The sequence below is a fragment of the Polypterus senegalus genome, chromosome 6 (genome assembly GCF_016835505.1).
Source record: "Polypterus senegalus isolate Bchr_013 chromosome 6, ASM1683550v1, whole genome shotgun sequence".
Taxonomy (NCBI): Eukaryota; Metazoa; Chordata; class Cladistia; order Polypteriformes; family Polypteridae; genus Polypterus; species Polypterus senegalus.
This window is the reverse complement of record NC_053159.1, coordinates 57038400-57062615: the sequence shown is the minus strand read 5'-3', so window position 1 is coordinate 57062615 and position 24216 is coordinate 57038400. Positions and strand designations below refer to the sequence as shown.

The window sequence follows — 24216 nt, the reverse complement described above, 5'->3', positions numbered from 1 at the left end:
AAACTGGGATATGTGATCAAGTGGAAGAGCTTGGCAAGGGTAATTAGTTGATCCCTAAGAAGAAAGGAAGTAATGTCCCTGATCATCCTTAATCTGAAACTTGCCAGTGGAGTATTTTGTTAAAAAGGATTCTTAAAAAATCATGTAGAATCTGTATCTAGTACATTTCTCAAGAAGATATGGAGGATTTGGTTAGAGCAAAAGCCAGTTCTGCAGATAAAAAGTTGGCATCAGCAGGCAGATGCTGCCAGGTTTCCGACTTTCACTAGGATGCCTGAAAGGTGTAGGTTTGGCAGACTGCCCTGCTGGAAGGAATATTTGGGGCCTTTTACAGCAGCTCCTGGATTTCTCTTTTGTACTTACCTGGGCTTTTGGCTGACCCAGATGTGCTTCATGGACACATGTTTGAAACTGAAAGGCTTTAAAAGATTCTTTGGCTGTCATTTCAGCAGAGAGTCTAGCATTAGGAGTGAAGTAAGTACCTGATGAAGTAGAGGCCACAGCATTAAATTAACCTTGGGAATAGTAGGAAGGAGCCAGAGATACAAAAGGAGAATTTGTTGTTGGTGCTAGTAAGTACATAGCTGTGGATAGTTGTTATTTTCATTTGTGTTCACCCTTAATTCTTCCATTATACCCTTGCTTGTAGTCCTTATGCATCACCTATTAAACATCTTCATGATGTGTTCACAAATGGCCCAAAAGGTCACACTGACTTGTTGACAGAATTCACTGACCATTTGTTAGACATGAACCTGAATTATCCCCCCATTATTTTTTTATTTTGACCAGTAACCCAGGAAAGCATTTTCTTTCTCACTTTTGATTATGCTGACACCTAATTCTACACTTGAATGCATGGGAAGAAAATTGACTAAATTGTGTTCAAAGCTGTCTTAGAAATCTGTGTCCCAGACCCACCTGTGTAAAACAGACCCACCTTTGGCAACTCAAGGGGCTGAGAACAATGGCAATCTCAATGGTTAGTCAGGATTTATGTTAGAAGAAGTTTTACATTCTATTTTTGTGACAACCTTTGCCTTAATTAATTGAGAGATAAAAAAAAAAAAACTTGACATAAGCACGAGGAACAGGGCTGGTTCTAATATTTTTCCTTCCTTAGGCAAAGATGTAAATGTTGCCCCACCACTCCCTTTGCTTTAAGTGGAATCATCACTGCCAGACCTGTACATTGAAATTTGCAAACACGAGAGAGGAGCCAGGGCTGGGGAAAGCAAAATATAAAGGGTTTAGATACAAAACAGTGGACAGATAATTTGAGAATGCTGAGAGGGATGTCTGATGAATTACTTAAAGCAACATTTGTTTACAAAACTGTCACAGAAAAATGCACGCGTAACGGATGCCACTTCCAAAAACACGTAGGAATTGGGCTGTATTAGCAGGCTGTACAGTATTTATTCATGTGCTTATTTTTGCATTTATTGTTTATCTAAAGAAAAAAAACTCACATTTGTATTCATCCATCCATTATCCAACCCGGTATATCCTAACTACAGGGTCAAGGGGGTCAGCTGGAGCCAATCCCAGCCAACACAGGGTGCAAGACAGGAAACAAACCCTGAGCAGGGTGCCAGCCCACCGCAGGGCCACATTTGTATCACATAATCAAATTACTGCTTAAACTATGCATATGTCCTGAAGCTCTGTATTTACATGGCCAGTCTAATAGGTGCATTACAATGATTATAAGAATATAGGGTGTAAATAAGGGAGTGAAAACACAGAAAAAGGTTTGGGGTACAACTTTGGTAACCCTGTATACTTTAAGATTAAGCAAAGAAATAAAGCACATCTTTACAGACACATATTCAGAACAAAACTGAGGAATGGAAGTTGAGTGCTGGTTTATATGTAGGATAGACAGGTGTGGGCGGGTCCAGGAGATTAGAAACCCGATGTCATTAGTGGTAGAGTCGTCAGTCGGTTGGTCTGAAGAGGGAGAAAGACAGAAAGGATTAGAGCACAGCACCAACCCCTGGCTCGGCAGGTTATCACAACCAGTAAGCTGTATCCCATGTGCATGTGTGTGACATGACCCCCTGCCCATTGCCATTGGGTCAGGTGGCCTGAGCTGAGAGGTTGGGAACCTGTGAAATGACTTCTGCATTGGACTAGAGGGTGCCCCAATGATGAAGGCCAGTAAAATTGTAAGGCTGGAGGTCAGAAACCCATCTTGTGACTTATGGGTTCAATTCCTTTGGCACCGCCATCCATTGAAGATGGGCATGGTCGGTGACGAGAGTGAACTTGCAGCCTAGGAGGCAATACCTAGGAGGTTGGTTAACAGTGCCTCACATTCCATGGCCAACAGTTTCCAGCTCAGGAATATGATGGGGTGTTTAAAACCATTAACGTTTTGACTCAGCAAGGTACAAAGACCTGTGTTCGAATTGTCAGTTTGGAGGATAAAAGGCAAAGAGAAATTAGGAGCCATCAAGACTGCTGCTAATATAAGGGCCTGCTTAAAGTCACAAAATGTGTGCCTACTTTCAAATCCCATGGCAAAATACTGGGAGCCTGCTTTTTTGTTAGATTCATCAAGGGTTCCTTGCTCTGGGAGAAATGGGAAACAAACCGGCTGTAGTACTCCATTAACCCTAGGAAGTCCTGGACTTCCCTCTTGGTCTTCGGATGGAGCCACTTGAGGATGGCATCAATTTATGTACACTGCGGCTGCACCATACCCCTGTACAACAGGTAGCCTAAATATTTGGCCTCTGTTAGCCCAAATAACATTTCCTAAGGTTTATACAGAGGCCTGCTCCACCTAATGTCTGGAGACAGCTAGAACTTGTTGTAGGTGATCCTTCCAGATGCTATAATAGAATAGATGACAACATCATTCAGGTATGCAGCACTATATGCGTTGTAGGGCTGTAGCACTCTATCTACCAGATTTTGGAAAGTTGCTGGAGCCCTGTGTAACCCAAATGGAAGGACACGATACTGCCAGTGTCTGCTAGGGGTGCTAAACGCAGTTTTTACCTTTGTGAAATCCGTTAAGGGAATCTGTCAGCACCGTTTTGTTATGTCAAGAGTGGTAAGATACTCCATTTGGCGGAGTTACTCAAGGAGGTCATACACTTGCGGCATCAGATGAACATTAAACTGGGAGACTTGATTAAGAGAACCTCCATCTCCCTTCCTGCTTGGGAACCAACATGGTGGGACTAGACCTGGAACTTTAACTTTCCTCAATCACACCAAGGTCATTTGTTTGATCTCAAGCTCCACCTCTGCTCACTTTGCCTCCGGGAGTCAGTAGAGATGCTCTTTGATGATCAGCTCAGGTTCTGTATCAATGTCATGCGCAATCAGAGAGGTCCTATCAGATTTTTCGCTCACTACCTCCAGGACAGGTAAGATAACTGCTTCTAACTCCTGTCGTTGTTTGGCCGTCAAAATGGTGCTGAAGTTAAGGACTGGTTTGTGAGCAAAGTAGGAATGGAGCTGGTTGAAGTGGGGACTCCAGTCCTGATCCTTCCATGGTTTCAGCAGATTTACATGATATACCTGCTCACTAAGTTGACGATTAGGTTGTTTCACCAAATATTCGATGAGCCCTTTCCAATCCTTAACTTCATAAGGACCCTGCCAATGAGACAATGATTTGGAGTGAGAGGTGGGTATGAGAACCATGACATGATCTCCAGGGCAGAACACCCATAGAGACATGCCACAATGAGCCTGTGCTGACTACGCTTTTTCCATATACTCTTTTAGAGTAGGCTGAATTTTCACAAATCTGTCGTGTAACTGTACAATCCATTCCAATATATTTGTAGAATTGAGTGCCTCTTCCTTCCAACCTTTTTTACATATTTTCAATAGCCCCAGCGGTTGTCACTCATGTAGTAGCTCACAGGGTTAGAAGCCCATAGATGCAAGTGGAACTTCCCAATCGGTAAATAATACTGAACCCAGTTCCTCCCATCCTTGCTGACCACCTTACGAAGCTTTTGTTAGAGAGTTTGGTTGAACCACTCTGCTAGACCATCAGTTTGGGGAAGGTATACTGGTCTTTAAGTGCTTAATCCTGAATAATGTGGCAACTTCCCTGAACATCAGCAAGGTGAATGGTGTCCCATGGTCTGTTAACACTTCCTCAGGAATGCTGATGCACACAAAGACTCATACCAACTCCTGTGCTATATTCTTTGAATTGGCTGTTGATAAAGGGGTAGCCTCAGGATATCGAGAAGCACAAACAACTAACTAAAGGGATATATTTATGCCTTCTAGCCGAGGGTTCAAGGGGTACAACGATATAGACCCCTATGGGCTGGAAGGGAATGTCCATGACGGGAATGGGGCTTGAGGAGTCTAGACCCTCCTAGGAATCTGATGCATTCGACCCTCTGGACAGGAAGCACAAAAGCATCATATCTCCTCATTTATCCCCAGCCAATAGAATCTGAGTTTTATGTGCTCAAGTGTTTTCTCAGCTCCCAGATGGGTGCCTAGGAGATGGTTGTGTGCTAATCCACAGACCTGCCACCTGAAGGTCCACTGAACTAGTAACAATGACTACACCTAACCCTCATGTTCTGCTACACAATATAGTCAATCATTATTAATAACAAAATGTGGTCCCCTTAGAATGGGATTTTGAGTATGTTGACCATTGACTGGAACAACTGCAAACATTAAGGCAAACATTAAGGAATCATCATTCCATTTTTTCCTTTTAAAAGAAGCTGGAGTTTGACAAAATTGAAAATATAAGAGGGATAGAGTGTCTGGGCTGACCTCACTGGGCGTGGCATCCGACCCTGATGCCCCAATGCCATCCGTGGAGACGTCACTCTGAGATGCTGTGGAATCCAGCACATTGCACTGAATGGCTACGTGACTTCTCGATGAGTGAGTGTGAGCTTGGCATGGAGACAGCTTGGGACGGACTTCCTCTTCCATAACAAGCCCAGAGAACATCCTGGAGGGGATTGTGCTATGCCACTTTTGCAGTCTAACCAATCTTGTCCCAATATCAACAGATAGTTTAAATTTTGAAGGAACGCAACCCTTATTGACCATATGGTACTTCCATAATTGATGACACACAAAGCCAACCTATATCATAAAGTTTCCCCACATGTACAGGTCAGGCTGGTCTTTCCAGTAATCCACTATTGCCGGAGTACATAACGGTGAGTGACAAAAGAAAAATTGCCTCTGAAATCTATTACAGTAATTCTGTAACTTTACAGTACTTTCCTTTTTTCACCAAACTGCAGTCTATCAGCTTGTTGAGGTAAGGACAGTTGGGGATGGTAAACCTGGCTTCCCCAAACTTGAAACAGCTGGAGCAGGCCATGCATTCTTAGGCTTCATCACCTGTTCCATGACACGGTGGATAGGAAAGTTTAGTGAATAGACTATTCCACGTTCTTGATTTGTGAGGCCGCCCTGAGCTGCTTGAGGGTCCTAATGAGGGCTTCCATGTTTTTAAATGCTTAACGCCAAACTAGCCAGGTGAGGAACTTTGGGAGGGAGTTGACCAGGAGGTCAGAAGTGACCTGCCTCATAGCTTTAAATTGTTCACATCCAGTCTCGGCCAACGCCCTCCCCTTTTTCTCCCAGCGGTGTTAAGTCATGATGTATGTGCGAAAATAAGAAAATAGGTCTCAATTTCATCTTTCTCATATAACAGTAACAATACCTGTGACAGAGCTCGCGGCTGGTCATGGTGGAGAGTCACACATGCCTGGTTCTGTGCCTCAACCTCAGCAAGATGTATTTGCTATTCACCCAGTAAGAACTGGATCTCAGCTACCATGGTGATGATGACTGAGTTGAGGTCTTGCTGTTCAGTCATTTGCCCAACAAAATCCTGCTGACTATGCCACTGTAAATAACAGAAACAAAACATAGAAAAAGGTTTGGGATACAACCTTGTTAACCCTGTATATTTGAAGATTAGGCAAATAAATAAAACATGTCGAAGTTGAGTGATGGTTTAAGGATTACAGCACAGTACCAACCCCTGGCTCAGCTGGTAATCACACTTACTCATACCCTGTAAGCTGTCTCCCATGCACAAACATGACAAGTTATAATCTTACCAAGGCACCTCCATAAACACATACTGTACATATCATTATGTTACTGAATTGACAAGCTTAATATCATCGCAATGAAATATTTTAAAACATTTACACATGATTCCTATTTACTGTACCCTCACTAATGTATACAAATAATCCAATATAACTATCCAAAGAATGCACAATGCAAAAGAAGCCCAGACACAGAAAGACACTGAGACAGCCAGATTTCTAAAAAGCACACTCAATTTATTATTTTCTTCTGCACACACAGCACACAGTGCATTAAACCACAATAGTTGCTCAGTCCTTTACTTTCCTTTTTCTCTCAAGTTTTCTGTCACCTCTGCTCGAAAGTTCAGTCCTCTTCCACCCAACTCTGGCTCCCTGAATGGAGTGAGGCAGCACCTTTAATAATGCACCCGGATGTGCTCCAGGTGCTTCCCGATTAACTTCCCACAGCACTTCCTGGTGTGGTGGAAAAGCTGCAGACATTATTTCTGGAGCTGCCCAGGTGCCCTCTTGCTGTGGCCACGGACCCCAACAGGTTTGAGCTTCTAAGCCCTAAGCCCATGGCCCTAAAGCAACCCAAGGGTCTGCCTTCTCATGTCCCGGGGTATAAATTGCCCATCTCCTGGTCCCCTGCTCCTCCAGGTCTCCCAGTAGGGCACAATCCCCAGCCATCCTTCACAACAACCTCAGAGAGTTTTTTCAGGAAGAGATGGGCAATAGGGAAATTTTTTTAGTATGCCAACAGCAAGTGCCATAGATGGTGGTGAATGACAGAGGATAACATTTGCCAAGTTTTGACTTTATTTTAGTGTAAACCAATTTGAGAGATGATTACAGTTTGAATTAAATTAGCCTTTAGCAATTCATTCAAGAGCTGCTGTCCTGTTGCTGTTTTGATTGTTTAATTTTATTTTACCGTGTGTGTGTCCTAGGCTATGCCAGTTTGAGGATAATTATTGCTATTAATCATTATCATAATTTTTGTTATGGTTGGATTTTATCTATCCTATCACATATTATTTTGCTCCCCATGAACTCCCAAACCCCTCACAACTTGGTGCCCATGAAAACAAAACTCAAACTACAAACTTACTGTTAAAAACTTGTTAAGACCAAACATGGGTAGTACAGAAAAATACTATAAAACAATATTAATGGGTTAATGGGAATCAGACAGTACTAAGTTAAAGCAGGGGTTCTCAAACTCGGTCCTGGGGGACCCCTGTGGCTGCAGGTTTTTGTTCCAAACAGCCTCTGTTTTTAATTGGACTCCTGGGCTAATTAAGTGAGCTCTTGATTCCCAGATTCCCTGTTTTGGGAATAATATACAGATTCGAAAACTAAATTTGGTAAAAAAAAGTATTAAAATGTACTAAGTAGTTATATGTATTTTTTCTTTTTAACAGTATTTTCATCTTGATTGTCATTCTACTTTTCTAGGTGATCTGATTGTTTAATTAATCTGTCGTTTACTACTTTGTGGGGCTGACGCTAAAGTAGTTGCAGCCTTTCATGATTGAGTGTTGTTTGCTTGGGTTTCTGCTCTGCTTGTTTTTAATTGTCATTATTAAGATTCAATGAAGGGAGCAAACTGCACAGAGAAAGGACGAAATATAATAAAAAGAGAGTTAAGCATTTAAATACGTAGCAAAAACAGAAATATTTCCAAGTTTCTTATAAATGTAAAAGTCATGCTGCTGTGCTTTTCTGAATGCAGAATCAAAGATAAATAATACCAGCTAATTTAAATGAGATCAGTGCTATCAGGTGTTGTCATTGATTAGGAATCTGGTTGGAACAAAAACCTGCAACCACCTGGGTCCCCCAGGACCAAGTTTGAGAACCCCTGAATTAAAGTGTTTGTAGGTCTGTATTGAAAAAGCCAGCATGACTAAATACCGAACCTCTGTAGTTTATGTAGGCTGAACTGATAACTGAAGTCTCTGGAGACTTGTCTATAATCTAGAATACAGATGGCAGGAACTACCGCAATAAAAGTCAACAAAAACACTTGGTAATGCAGCTAGAAGATCAGCTCAATTTAAGAAGTCTTAAGTGTATCACTTAAAAATTAGTTTGTATCTCCTACCCAAAGTACCAGCTTTTTCCAGTTTCCAGATGACAACAGGCCCTCCCCTACTGCCCCTACTATTAGGGAATGTTCTGTGGGAATGTATGCTATGGACATCTTGGGTTCACTGAAAAACTAATCACATCTTCAAACATCTCCTGGTTATAGTTGATTATACCACTGATTGTTACTGTGCCATACCTCTTTGGGTTTCTAAAGCAAACACATAGCCAATAAATTAATAGGGACATTTGTATAGGTTGGAATATCTGGATCAAAACAAAGTGGAGTCCTCTTTTTATGTCAGACATATTCAAATAGTCTCCAAAATTAAACACATAAGAATATGTGTATACTGTATCATCCCTAATGGTTTGATTGAAACACATATTACACAAGTTTGTTGCATTGGAGAGAAAGAAACTGAATCAACTACTCCCCATCATTCTGTTTAAATATAGAAAGTCATCACAGGCTTCAAACAGACTTTCATCATTTAAACTGATTTATTGATGATGATCCCTAGGGCATCTTAGAAAAGTTGGGAGGAACAATCTGAACCCCACATCAACATCCTAGAAAATGTTTCTTAACTACATGAATGATTTAAAAAAATAACTGTAATTTGTATAGCAAAAAAAACAAACAAAAAAATATGGAACAAGCTCAGCTTGCCATTCCAGGCTGTATGGCTGTCTGCCAAGTTTAAAACTTGGTAAATGGATTATGCTATTGGTCCCAATCTCTTGCTGACAAGAGCCATCTGAGACCAAGAAAAGAAAAAGAGGTCATAGGTTGTGTGATATTACAATCCAACAAAAGTCTGAAAAAACTATTACATGAATTTGTTGCTCTCTGGGTTCAAGAAATTACAAGGCCAGAGACAGACATAATTGTTATGAGCCTACTTTCCAATGACCTCAAGATTGTTTTTGGACTATAACTACAGTATATTCTTCACAAAAGTGAAAGTTGCATGATGTACTAATCAGAGTGGCAGATATCATGGACACTGAATCAGCCTTTGCAAGTTAGTTCTCCAATGTTATTTGCACTAAATCCTGTGGGGTGATGTGGGAGTGACAATATTGCAACCACAAGGCCAAGCTAATGGAAGTCAACTTGGAAATACAGTAAATGAATATACTGCAATGAACTTTCTTTGTTTTGGTCAGATCAGAAGTTTTCATTGTTTACTTCTTCTGCATTTTTGTGGACATTTTCAGACTTTTATTGTTTTTAAGCCTTAGCCAGGCCAGATAGTATGATATTGTGTAGGGGTTATGTTACTTTGGTTCAGGCCTATTTCTCCTTATTTCATGTGATATTTTGGAGACTTACTCCTTTTCTTCTGGGAGGATTCCTCAATACTGGCTGTCACTGATATAACATAAATCTACTGGCAAATTTCTTTATTTAAATTCGTAAAACAATAAAACACACTTAGCATCCATAGTGGATATTGGTAGTACTGTGTCCTACAGTTTGAACTACATGGAGTTAAAGCATCATTCCAACATCTGGTGACCTTGCTGCTCAAGCTTTTTATAGCCTATAATATTACCCATTAATATTGTATTCTATTCTGGTACTTAAGAGGCACATCAATGCCATCTTGCATCCGTATGTGATTGCTTAAAAAATCCAACAGTAGACATCAACACTGAAAAATGTTACTAAGGATTCGATGAAGAAAGTATTGGTTTATGATGTCAGGCAAAGGCAGATAAAGTCCCTCAAAATAAAGGCAACCATTGGCTTTGACAGAAAACTAAGAGACAGGTGCAAGCTGTTTTAGGACTGGCAGACTAGTATTGAAAATTCATACTCCGTTTCTCTGAATTTCCATTACATTTAGAGAGGATTTCTATGCACATATCACAAGGGTAATGAACAGCCTGTTCCAGTAACAAATACTGTCAGACAGTCCTAGTACAAAATACTGTGTATAACTGAATGTAGTGTCTGTTGAGTTTTGTGTAATATTTTGTTAATATTGTATTATTGTCACTACTCTCAGGAGTCATACAAATAAGAATGTCCACATACTATGTGTACATGACATTACACTTGAACTTCAGTGAAGTCGTTCACTGACCTGACTAGAAATAATACTGCTAATATTGTGCTTCTCTTTTATCTTTCATGTCCAGAAGACCATCTTTGTCATGTCTCTGCCTTAAGCGCCATTCCTTCCTGTCTCTGGCGTATATACTGCAAGCAGACTCATCTCCCATTCCCATCATCTCATGATTAAATTTCTGTTCTTCATTACATGATTTCTGTATAAGGTCATAGCCAAACAAGTTTGGAAGCACTTTCTACTTTCAACCAATGCCTGCAATCATGACCAGATATACCATCAGATGGTCTTGTGTGTGCACCCTGTGGCTCTGCTCGCATATGCAAGAAGAAAAAATGCCTAATAATAGTTAAAGTCCATGTTTTTACCAACAACTACTCACAGCAATGTACTGTTCAGTACCCAGCGTCACTTCAGTCTTTATGAATGCAAACTTTTCCAATCAAACTTAACATTGTTAACGCAAGATACAAGTTAAGTTGGATCTTATTGAACCTGTCAAAACGTGATATATGAGAAAACTCATATCTTGGTATAAAGCTGCTATAGATGCAGCCAGTTTACTGGTGAGCTTTGCTGCCACAGTGGAAACTGTAGGCTCTTGTACTAATGTGAACATTCTGCCACCCACTAAAAGCAGTCACCAACTACCAAATGTGTTGTGTGCAACAATCATGGATAGTGTGTAGAAACATGTATTGTTTGTGGAAGGTGTTCTTCTAAGCCTGCACTCTGCTTGGTACCATGCTTCAAGGACTCTCATTAAAATCAAAACTTTTAGTTGTGTTTTTGGTCAAAATAAAGTAACTAACAGTTTCATTACATTTTCTGAGACATTTCTTTACATTTTTTATGAGTTTTGACTGAGTTAATTATTTTTCATATATTCATAGATGTATATTGCAGCATCCTTGTAATATACGGTCCAGCAGTCAATGTGTTAAATAATAAGCTTTTAAAGGAAAAAACAAGTGGGGAGGGCAAAATCAGATCATGTGTCTAATAGGTCAGTTTATTAAGATTGTGCATTTGATGCATTACCGTTCTACAAAAGGGGAAAAAAAGAAAGCAGAGCCCATAGGTGCAGCAAAAAGGAAAAATTACAAAGAGAGAGAAGCAAAACAACTATGTATATATTGTCATTTTAGGCTTAAGAAAAACACACAAAAAAGTAATGATGATTTGTACAAGACCTAAATACCACAATTGAGACTAATATGATTAACCTTACAGATAGTTAGGAAACAGCTAATATCATTAAAACATTAAAGTCACTAAAATAATGTGCTCAAGAGGAGATGGGGTTTGACACTGTAATACTTAAATTGCAAGAATGTTGTTATTGAAGAATTAATAATTCATTAAATCTATGTTGTTTATAGTACATGGCAATTCATGATTACTATTTATCAAATTAGCTGCAGTTATAAATAGTACACCTGGAACATTCTTCTTTTCATCTTTTTCTCTAGGACAGCATCCAGAGAAAGCAAAAAAGGTTTTTTTATGCTTTTTAACACTGTTTGTTCACACTGAAGATGTAGAGAGTGATAAACAAGTGTACAGGTTTTTCTGGGATGGGCAACACTTTAAAATAAATGGCCATCTTTCATATGAGTGTGCAGTATCCTTAATATTGTACATAGATGAATTTGAAATTTGCAGTCCTCTGGGCATATCCCTCAAGAAATGTAACATCTGTACCTTGTATTGGGTTTTAGGCAACTTGCCATCAGGTTATCATTCTTAATTGTCATCTATACATTTAGCTTCACTAATCAACAGCAATGATTTACATAATTATGGTTAAGATGGAGTGTTGTAGCCTTTGGTCAGTGATCTTGTCACATTGGAGAAACATGGAGTGTTTGTTGCCAGATTGTGAAAATGTATAAAGGGTACCATGCTCTGTGTTGTGGCTGATAATCTTGGAGTCTATAGTATTGTTGGTTTTACAAGTATTTCAGGTGGTTATGTTTGCACGTTTTGTACAGCTCACAGATTTGAATTCCATACATGCATTCTCTTTGAGAGTACAGGAGATGCACAGGGAGCACTTTAAAACACTTGAGAAATAGTCATTAGTCAACTATTTTGGAGTCCTCTAGAGGTGCGTCGTTGTCTGAAAAGCTTTCATATATTTTTTTTTTTTATTATTAATTTTATTACAATCCATACATAGCAATCAAGTTTTTACAAAAAAAAGAATTATGTTAAGAACAGATCGATCCCCACCCCTGAGAGAGAGAGCAAGCCAAACGGTGTAAAATTTAAGGCTTGTAAACATACCTAAATTAATAAATTCTCTGTGCTTTATAAACTTATTTTAAAATATTACTGATCTAACCTGCCATGTTTTGAAAAAAGTCTGTACGGATCATCTAACTGAGTATTTGATTTTTTCCAATTTCAAATAATATAACACATCGGTTTCCCACTGACTTAAAAGAGGAGAGTTTGGGTTCTTCCAGTTTATCAGAATAAGTCTGCGTGCCAAGAGTGTAGTGAATGCAATTACAATTTGTTTGTCCTTCTCCACTTTAAGCCCCTCAGGAAGAACCCCAAACACAGCTGTTAATGGGTTAGGAGGGATTGTGAGTCCAAGGCTGTCTGAGAGGTATTTAAAAAAAAAACTTTCATATTTTAATGTCACTTCTGGTTTCCCACCTGACATTGTTCATGTTTAATTTGAGGGGATAATATTTGTGGAAATATCCTTGTGTCTTTCTGTTTTCACTTCAAAACAGCATTTTACTTTGGCTTTTTTGAATGAAGCTTATTTCCCTTTAAATGGTCAGATAAAACAAATCACCCTCATTGAATACCACCCAACTACTCTGCAAGGAAGACAATTGGTGGAAATTGCCATGAGAACTGGAGTTAATATAAAAATATATTTTTGAAGTGCATTTCAAACACACTTTAATTGTAATTTTGTAAATTTAAAACAAGAATATTTTAGCACAACTGAACTTAAATATATTTGTTTGAAAGTATCGTTTGGTGTATTTTTTTGTATAATGAAATTATATATGTAAATTAATTGTAGTGTACTTAAGCATACTTGTTCACAAGTATAGTGTGCTATATATTTTGTATAAGATAACATTTTAAACAAACTTTATTTTAAATATGTTAAGATTGTAGAAGAAGCCTGGACACAGACAGACAAACAGACAATACACAAACCCACAATATAGCTCAGACCTTCCTTTCGTTAGCTCTTTTTTTCTCTGCTGCCTCCACTCCTCTCTCACAAGCTCTGTCTTCTGAGGCGGCCTCTTTATACTCCACCCTGAAGTGCTCCAGATGCTCCCTGATCATCCTCCGGCAGCACTTCTGGGTGTGGTGGAAGTGCTGCAGACCCAGTCTCCGGCGCTGACCAGGCACCCCTTTTTTGGTCCTGATACAAACCAGGGGGGCTGCCCTCTCATGTCCTGGGGGAGTTACTGCTGTTGACATGTCTTCTCCTCCGGTAGTCTTCTTAGAAGGGCGTCCCAACCAGGTAAGGACCCCGGTCGTCTGTCACAAGATATATTTAGTTATGAATTGAACCATTTATTAAGAATTATACCAGTTTCAAAAGTTAATAAGATATGCTTCTAATAAATTCATTTCTTTGTATAAATTCCCAGATAGCAGTGATCTACATCAGGTTAAAAGCTAGCACCTCTGGTTTACTACTGGCACTGGCATGATGCATATGGGCCACCTTTGGCCCACAAATGATTATTACACCAAATCTGCTTCCGGTGCACCATATGTAAGCCAATATTGGACCACTGGTATTGTTCTGTATTTGCATGAATGACCCAGTATTGGGCAATGCTGGCTCATGGTGAGGTATCTTTATAATAGATGCAAATGTTTATATTAGGCAGATGTATACAATTTATTTCAAGTTTTTAGCCGGTGAGAACCATCAAGAGTTTTTCACTTTTAGCACGTTATGCTAAACATTTAGTAAACATAGGCAGTATTGCGAAAATCAAACATATAAACCCCTCAAATGTGAATTTGTTTTTATACAGGGGATTCCTGTATTAAAATTGTCATAGTTCAAAATATAATCATATATGTTGTCTGTCAAGAATTCCAATACATGACCCTATTTTTTTTTGAATATCCGATTGATTCTTCACACCTGGGATCTTTGTTGTGTCCAAGCTTTCCATAAATCTTCAGTGTATACCCATTGTTTCTGGCATGATGAAATATGCCATTAGATGACAAATATCTTGTAATCCCCATAATTCATTCAAATACAGATTAATTGGTACTGTATGCATCAATACATTTTTTCACATTGTATTATAGAGTAATTAAGAACCTTTTTATAATTTGTTTTTAAATCTATCATCTGGACTGGTTTATGGTGGTGAGGTCAGACAGCCTTAGTAAGCAAATTTGTTTTTTTTTAAAATGCACAAATAAAAATGTTTAACTAATAATATACTGTAAATAATATTATTATTATTATTGGTATTATTGTTTAGATTTAGTAATTGTAAGCATGCATGAATGCTATAAGTGCAAATATCAAGGACTATTGTAAATGCAATGGTATAAAAAACATCTTTGTTTAGTAATTTTTGTAGGCTATATATGTGAATTTCTTCAAATGCAATGACGTTTGACTTGGTTCCATCAAATTTGGTGTCCAACGGAGTGTGCACTTGACCACCATATAAAACTGAAGATATCCATAAGGCTATAAGAAATAAAGAGCAGCCCAAAGAAATCTGGAAATCATTTAAGGTTGAAGTTATGTACAGAATAGGTTTGTATGTATAACTTTTGTTATATTTCTGAATATATGTACAGGTTTGTTTCCTGCTTTGCGCCCTGTGTTGGCAGGGATTGGCTCCAGCAGACCCCCATGACCCTGTAGTTAAGATATAGCAGGTTGGATAATGGATGGATGGATGGATGTAGAACCAGTGCTCTTACATGTGGAATTTAACAAACTAGCTGAAGCCCGCCGTATCATACGCCGGTGTAAGAATAGGAATGGAAAACGGTGAGAAAGGAATTCAGTATAACAAAGGCTTAGGAAACCACTGTCACAGTATAACGAAAATAGCAAGGAGCGAAACTAATGCCAATTGTCAAGAGAGTACCTTCCTGTAGCAGGCTACGGAAAACATAGACATATACAGATAGACGCCACATTCACTGTGTTGCCCAGTCAACACGATAAGTCAGCGCGTCTGCCCTATTGCGAGTGGTAAAAGTGCTATTTAAACTAATACAGGTGGACGTGAAAACCGGGTTTTCTGATGATGTTAACGTTTTTAACAATGTTTTAAACAGTATCGTTTACATACAACAGATTTTGGAGAATCGTTTAGATGCAATTATTTATATCCATTTATACACTAATAATGGCAATTGTTAAATAATAATAAATAATTATTATTATTATTATTATTATTAAATAATTCCTCCCGTATAAGTAACATTTCTCTGACTGCTTTCTTCCATCTCCGAAACATTTCTAGACTTTGTCCTGTTCTTATGCAACACAGTACTAAAGTATTGGTTAATGCCCGAGTCACCTCACGTATAGAATACTGTAATGGTATTCAATCTGTCATCACACAAAAACGTATCAATCGCTTACAATTTAGTCAAAATTCTGCTGCCAGGATAATAACCTGCTTTTCTAAATCAACTGAACATACTACATCTATTCTTTCTCAACTTCACTGGCTCCCTGTTAACTACAGAATACAATACTAAATACTGCTCTTAACATTTAAAGCTCTCCACAACCTCACCCATGGGGCTCAGCCGGGCACAGCCCGAAGAGGTAACGTGGGTCCTCCTCCCCATGGGCTCACCACCTATGGGAGGGGCCAAGGAGGTTGGGTGCAGTGTGAGTTGGGTGGTGGCCGAAGGTGGGGACCTTGGCGGTCTGATCCTCGGCTACAGAAACTGGCTCTTGGGACGTGGAATGTCACCTCTCTGAAGGGAAGGAGCCTGAGCTAGTGCGCGAGGTTGAGAGGTTCCGCTAGATATAGTCGGACTCACCTCGACGCACAGCTTGGACTCTGGAACCAATCTCCTTGAGAGGGGCTGGACTCTCTACCACTCTGGAGTTGCCCCCGGTGAGAGGCGCCGAGCAGGTGTGGGCATACTTATTGCCCCCCGACTTGGAGCCTGTGCATTGGGGTTTACCCCGGTGGACGAGAGGGTGGCCTCCCTCCTTCGGGTGGGGAAGGGTCCTGACTGTTGTTTGTGCATATGCGCCAACAGCAGTTTGGAGTATCCACCCTTTTTGGAGTCTCTGGAGGGAGTGCTAGAGGGCATACCTTCTGGGGATTCCCTCATTTTGCTGGGAGACTTCAATGCCAATTGAATGACGGCAATGACAGTGAGACCTGGAAGGGTGTGATTGGGAGGAAAGGCCCCCCCGATCTGAACCCGAGCGGTGTTTTGTTATTGGACTTCTGTGCTCGCCACGGATTGTCCATAACGAACACCATGTTCAAGCATAAGGGTGTTCATATGTGCACTTGGCACCAGGACACCCTAGGCCTCAGGTCGATGATCGACTTTGTGGTTGTGTCGTCGGACTTGCGCCATATGTCTTGGACACTCGGGTGAAGAGAGGGGCGGAGCTGTCAACTGATCACCACCTGGTGGTGAGTTGGCTTCGATGGTGGGGGAAGATGCCGGTCAGACCTGGTAGGCCCAAACGTGTTGTGAGGGTCTGCTGGGAACGGCTGGCAGAGTCCCTTGTCAGAAGTAGCTTCAACTCCCACCTCCGGCAGAACTTCAACCACGTCCCGAGGGAGGTGGGGACATTGAGTCCAATGGGCCATGTTCCGTGCCTCTATTGTTGAGGCGGCTGACCGGAGCTGTGGCCGCAAGGTGGTCGGTGCCTGTCGTGGCGGCAATCCCCAACCCGTTGGTGGACACCGGTGAGGGATGCCGTCAAGCTGAAGAAGGAGTCCTATAGGACTTTTTGTCCTGTGGGTCTCTGGAGGCAGCTGATAGGTACCGCAGGCCAAGCGAATGCAGCTTCGGTTGTTGCTGAGGCAAAACTCGCATGGGAGGAGTTTGGAGAGGCCATGGAGAACGACTTTGGACGGCTTCGAGGAGATTCTGGTCCACCGTCCGCGTCTCAGGAGGGGAAGCAGTGCAGTGTCAACACCGTATATGGTGGGGATGGTGTGCTGCTGATCTCGACTCGGGGCGTTGTGGGTCGGTGGGAGGAGTACTTCGAAGACCTCCTCAATCCCACTAACATGCCTTCCAGTGAGGAAGCAGAGCCTGGGGACTCTGAGGTGGGCTCTCCCATCTCTGGGACTGAAGTCACCGAGGTGGTCAAAAAACTTCTTGGTGGCAGGGCCCCGGGTGGATGAGATACGCCCGAGTTCCTTAAGGCTCTGGATGTTGTAGGACTGTCTTGGTTGACACGCCTCTGCAACATCGCATGGACATCGGGACAGTGCCTCTGGATTGGCAGACCGGGGTGGTGGTCCCCCTCTTTAAAAAGAGGGACCGGAGGGTGTGTTACAACTATAGAGGGATCACACTCTTCAGCCTCCCTGGAAAAAGTCTATTCGGGGGTTCTGGAGAGGAGGGTCCGTCGGATAGTCGTGTGTTTTGTGGACTTGGAAAAGGCGTTCGACCGTGTTCCTTTGGGGAATCCTGTGGGGGGTGCTCCGGGAGCATGGGGTACCGGACCCCCTGATAAGAGCTGTTCGGTCTCTGTACAACCGGTGTCAGAGCCTGGTCCGCATTGCCGCAGTAAGTCGAGCCCGCTTCCAGTGAGAGTTGGACTCGCCAGGGCTGCCCTTTGTCACCGATTCTGTTCATAACTTTTATGGATAGAATTTCTAGGCGCAGCCAGGGTGTTGAAGGGGTCCGGTTTGGTGGACTCAGGATTGGGTCACTGCTTTTTGCAGATGATGTTGTCCTGTTTGCTTCATCAGGCCGTGATCTTCAGCTCTCTGGATCGGTTCGCAGCTGAGTGTGAAGCGGCTGGGATGAGAATCAGCACCTCCAAATCCGAGAGCATGGTCCTCAGCCGGAAAAGGGTGGAGTGCCCTCTCAGGGTTGGGGGCGAGATCCTGCCCCAAGTGGAGGAGTTCAAGTATCTCGGGGTCTTGTTCACGAGTGAGGGAAGAATGGAACGTGAGATCGACAGGCGGATCGGTGCGGCATCTGCAGTGATGCGGGCTCTGCATCGGTCTGTCGTGGTGAAAAAGGAGCTGAGCCGTAAGGCAAAGCTCTCAATTTACCAGTCGATCTACGCTCCTACCCTCACCTATGGTCATGAGCTATGGGTAGTGACCGAAAGAACAAGATCGCGAATACAAGCGGCTGAAATGAGTTTCCTCCGCAGGGTGTCTGGGCTTTCTCTTAAAGATAGGGTGAGAAGCTCAGTCATCCGGGAGGGGCTCAGAGTAGAGCCGCTGCTCCTCCGCATCGAGAGGAGTCAGATGAGGTGGCTCGAGCATCTGATCAGGATGCCTCCTGGACGCCTCCCTGCTGAGGTGTTCCGGGCACGTCCAACCGGGAGGAGGCCCCGGGGAAGACCCAGAACACGCTGGAGGGACTATGTCTCCCGGCTGGCCTGGGAACGCCTTGGGATTGTCCCGGAAGAGCTGGAAGAAGTGGCCGGGGAGAGGGAAGTCTGGGCCTCTCTGCTTAAGCTGCTGCCCCCGCGACCCGACCTCGGATAAGCGGAAGAGGATGGATGGATGGATGGATGGATGGACAACCTCACTGATTTCCTATAGACTGACACTCGTCTTGCTCACTCTGATTCTTATCTGCAGATGTACTTTCTGTACCACACATCAAACTCTGTGCTATGGGAGCTTGAGCGTCTCTCATAGTGCTCCTCAACTCGGGAATTCTCTTCTCTCTCATATGCATCAGCTCGATTCAATAACACATTTTAAAACTACCCTCAAAACTTATGTTTTCAAACTGGCATACCAATTGCGAATTTTGCACTGTTAATGCCAGTTATCTTTGTTTGTTTGCAAATTATTGCTGTTTGATCGAGAGCAACTGTGGACGCGGAAGTAGGATTAGAGATGGCGGGCGGGGCTCTGTCATGCGTATCCCATGGTCTTGGAGTTGGTGAGCATGGCTCTGTGAGTTGGCGGACATGGCTCTCTGTCTTGCATGCGCTCTCTGTCTTGCTTGCCCTTAGTTAGAGTTGGCGGGCGGGCTTTGGCGGGCGTGGCTCTCTGTTTTGCTTGCATTCACTGTCTTGCTTGCACTCACTGTCTTGCGTGCCCTTAGTGAATTATATATATAGACTAGCAAAATACCCGCGCTTCGAAGCGGAGAAGTAGTGTGTTAAAGAAGCAATGAAAAAGAAAAGGAAACATTTTGAAAATAACGTAACATGATTGTCAATATAATTGGTTTGTCACTGTTGTGAGTGATGAGTGTTGCTGTCAATATAAATATATATATATATATATATATACACACACACACATATAAACATACATACATACATATATATATATATATACACACATACATACATATATACATATATATACACATACATACATATATATATATATACACATACATACATATATATATATATACACATACATACATATATATATATATATATATATATACATACATATATACATACATACATATATATATATCTATACTAATAAAAGGCAAAGCCCTCACTCACTCACTCACTCATCACTAATTCTCCAACTTCCCGTGGGTGGAAGGCTGAAATTTGGCAGGTTCATTCCTTACAGCTTCCTTACAAAAGTTGGGCAGGTTTTATATCGAAATTCTACGCGTAATGGTCATAACTGGAAGCAGTTTTTCTCCATTTACTGTAATGGAGATGAGCTTCAACGCCGGGGGAGTTTCGTGTGACATCATCACGCCTCCCACGTAATCACGCAGTACATAGAAAACCAGGAAGACCTCAAAAAAGCGCTGAAGAAAACATGCATTATATAATTGAGAAGGCAGCGAAACAATAAGAAGCGAAGCGAGTGACATATACAACCATATTCATGAGTTCTGCTACTTGAAACAAAGCACGATGTAAACCTACACTTTAAATTAAGTTCATAGACAGGCTGCGCTGGCGTTTGTAATTTAGTGCCTGCCCATATAAGGCCGTCCGTCGGGGCAATCCAATAGCAAACTGCCACGGGTAAATATTCACGGGTGAAGGACTGTGCTTATGGAGAGGAAGATGAGATGGTCAGGGTGGTGTTTGACACAAACTCAGCGAAACTGCGAGAGAAAGTTTTAAGTGCCAGGACTAAGGTAACATTAAATAAAGCTATGGACATAGCACGAGATGGCACCAGCACAGCTGGGAACCTTCGCTGCAAGTACACCGAGTGGCTCACGTGAACTGACTCAGTGCACAGATAAAAAGCAACTATTCCAAAGAGCGCTAAACAAAAACCGAATTACACAATTGAAAAGGCAGCAAAAAATATGAAGCGTCTGATTAGCATATTCATAAATGCAGCTACTGTGGAAACAAAGCACATGGTGGAAAAAGTCAATGTCCCGCTAAAGGAAGGCAGTGTAAAAAAAACCCCGTGCATGCAGTGTGTCAGGTCTCAGATAAAGAAGAAGACGAGCTGTTTATTGATGCAGTAAGAAACGAATCGATGAATGAAACCTGTCATCTTTACAACGATTGACAAACACTGAATGTAACTTGAACACAACACATCCTACAAATACGAACCTGATTGAAAGAAATAATGATAATCAAATACTTGATGACAGCAACACTCAGTAACACTCACAAAACAAATACTGTATATTGACAGTCATGTTACGTTATTTTTAAAATGTTCCCTTTTCTTTTCTACCTTTTTAACACACTACTTCTCCGCTACGCTGCTGGTATATATATATGTATATATATATACCGATCTACATACTCGAATAATGGATACTTTATTCGCCATCAATGATTGTTTTGGTAAAGCCATACTCAGTGTATTCATTAGATGAACGGTAAAAAGTAAGAGCGAGGGAGGATGACTCATTGAGGCATGCAGGCTGTAGTGCGCGTCAACACTATCTGAATTGCGCAATCACATTTGAAAAAATCTATCTTTTCAAGTTCTATTTAGTCCATATGTGTCAAACTCAAGGGCCTCGGGCCAATCCGGCCCGGCGTGTAATTATATCCGCCCCGAGATCATTTTATATACTGTATTATTGTTATTAAAGCCCGGGTATATGAAGCGCTGGTAACACAATAAACTACGGATCCCATAATGCAGCGCTTCAGCTGCCTTGCCGAACACTTACCGCTTACTAGAGTTATTGCGCACTGAGTTTGCACGGCGCTTTGGTGACTTTGAAGAACAAAAAGTCCGTCTACATGCGGCTCGAACCTTGTGCATGTTTGGTAGCACATATCTGTGTGAGAAGCTCTTCTCAGTGATAAAGACTAACAAAACAGCACACAGGAGTCGCCTCACTGATGAGCACCTGCAATCCATCCTGAGAATCTCCACAACACAGAACCTCACACCAAACAGAAACGAACTTGTGGCCAAAAAAGATGCCAGGCGTCCAGCTCTAAAATGACATATGAGCAAAAACAACTGAATGATTTGATTTGTTATTGCACGTAAGAACGGGAGTCAACCGTTTTAACAAGCAGCGTATTGCACTGATACGAAATAGCTGTGTGTGTATATATGTAGATATGTATGTATATGTATATATATGTTTATATATGTGTGTGTGTGTGTATGTATGTATATATATATATATGTATTTGTGTGTGTGTATGTATGTATATGTGTGTATATATGTGTGTGTATATATGTAGATATATATGTATGTATATATGTGTATATGTATAGATATGTATATATATATATGTTTATGTGTGTGTGTGTAAATATATATATATATATATATATATATATATATATATATATATATATATATATATATATGACAACAACACTCATCACTCACAACAGTGACAAAACAATTACATTGACAATCAGGTTACGTTATTTTAAAATGTTTCCTTTTCTTTTCATTGCTTCTTTAACACACTACTCCAGTGCTGGTATTTTGCTAGTATATATATATATACACATACATATATATATATATATATATATACATACATACATACATATATATACACTGCTCACAAAAATTAAAGGAACACTTTAAAGAAACACATTAGATACATCAGATCTCAGTATGAAGTTGGATATCTATACAAATAACGACAGGGCAATGTCTTAGGAACAAAAGGATGCCAAGTCTATTAATGGAAATAAAAGTTTTCTGCCTACAGAGGGCTCAATTGTGTAGACACCCTAAAATCAGAGTGAAATGAAGATGTGGCAGGGTAGTCCATTTTTCAAAAACTTAATTTCCGCTACTCAAAATGCTTTTCAGTATCTTGTGTGGCCCCACGAGCTTGTATGCATGCTTGACAACGTCGGGGCATGCTCCTAATGAGACGACGGATGGTGTCTTGTGGCATTTCCTCCCAGATCTGTATGAGGGCATCCTTGAGCTGTTGTACAGTCTGAGGAGCAACCTGGCGGCACCTAATGGACCGAAACATAATGTCCCACAGATGTTCTATTGGGTTTAAGTCAGGGGATCGTGAAGGCCATTCAATTGTTTCAATTCCTTCATCCTCCAGGTACTGCCTGCATACTCTTGCCACATGAGGCCGGGCATTGTCGTGCATTAGAGGAAACCAGGACCTACTGCACCAGCGTAGGGTCTGACAATGGGTCCAAGGATTTCATCCTGATACCTAATGGCAGTCAAGATGCCGTTGTCTAGCCTGTAGAGGTCTGTGAGTCGCTCCATGGATATGCCTCCAAGATCATCACTGACCCACCACCAAACCAGTCATGCTAAACGATGTTACAGGCAGCATAATATTCTCCACGGCTTCTCCTGACCCTTTCACGTCTTTCACATATACTCAGGGTGAACCTGCTCTCATCTGTTAAAAGCACAGGACGCCAGTGGCGGACCTGACAATTCTGGTATTCTATGGCAAATGCCAATTGAGCTCCCCGGTGCTGTGCAGTGAGCACAGGGCAGTAGACATTTGGGCCCTCAGGCAACCCTCATGAAGTCTGTTTCTGGTTGTTTGGTCAGAGACATTCACACCAGTGGCCTGCTGGAGGTCATTTTGTAGGGCTCTGGCAGTGCTCATCCTGTTACTCCTTGCCCAAAGGAGCAGATACTGGTCCTGCTGATGGGGTATGGACCTTCTATGGCCCTCTCCAGCTCTCCTAGAGTAACTGCTTGTCTCCTAGAATCTCCTCCATGCCCTTGAGACTGTGCAGGGAGACAAAGCAAACATTCTGGCAATGACACGTATTGATGTGCCATCCTGGAGAAGTTGGACTACCTGTGCAACCTCTGTAGGGTCCAGGTATCGCCTCATGCTACCAGTAGTGACACTGACTGTAGCCAAATGTGAAACTAGTGAAGAAACAGTCAGAAAAGATGAGGAGGGAAAAATGTCAGTGGCCTCCACCTGTTAAACCATTCCTGTTTTGGGGTCATCTCATTGTTGCCCCTCTAGTGCATCTGTTGTTAATTTCATTAACACCACAGCAGCTGAAACTGATTAACAACCCTCTGCTACTTAACTGACCAGATTAATATCCCATAAGTTTCATTGACTTTATGCTATACTCTGATTAAGAAGTGTTCCTTTAATTCTTTTGAGCAGTATATATACACATACATACATATATATATATATATATATATACACATATATATACATATATATATATATATATATATATATATACACACATACATACATATATATATATATATATATATATATATATACACACACATACATACATATATATATATATATATATACACATACATATATATATATTAGGCTCCGGCCGGGCTGGAGCGCCGGGGCGCCAGGAGGACGTGAGGAGGGCTTGTGCCTCCTCCAGACCGCGAGG

The 24216-nt window shown here is 41.4% G+C and overlaps 1 protein-coding gene across 2 annotated transcripts in view; it reads right to left on the bottom strand.

Annotated features, from left to right (window-relative positions):
• The window catches only part of LOC120531052 (protein kinase C zeta type), a 677641-nt gene extending 663892 nt beyond the window's left edge, over positions 1-13749 (bottom strand). Inside the window, exon 1 of one of the 2 annotated variants that reach the window (XM_039756040.1) lies at positions 13442-13749. The gene's annotated coding sequence lies outside the window, so the exon portion shown is untranslated. Of the gene's footprint in view, positions 1-5683; positions 5840-13441 lie in introns of those variants that run through there. The other variant, XM_039756039.1, reaches the window with a different exon arrangement.
• Positions 13750-24216: the final 10467 nt, after the last annotated feature.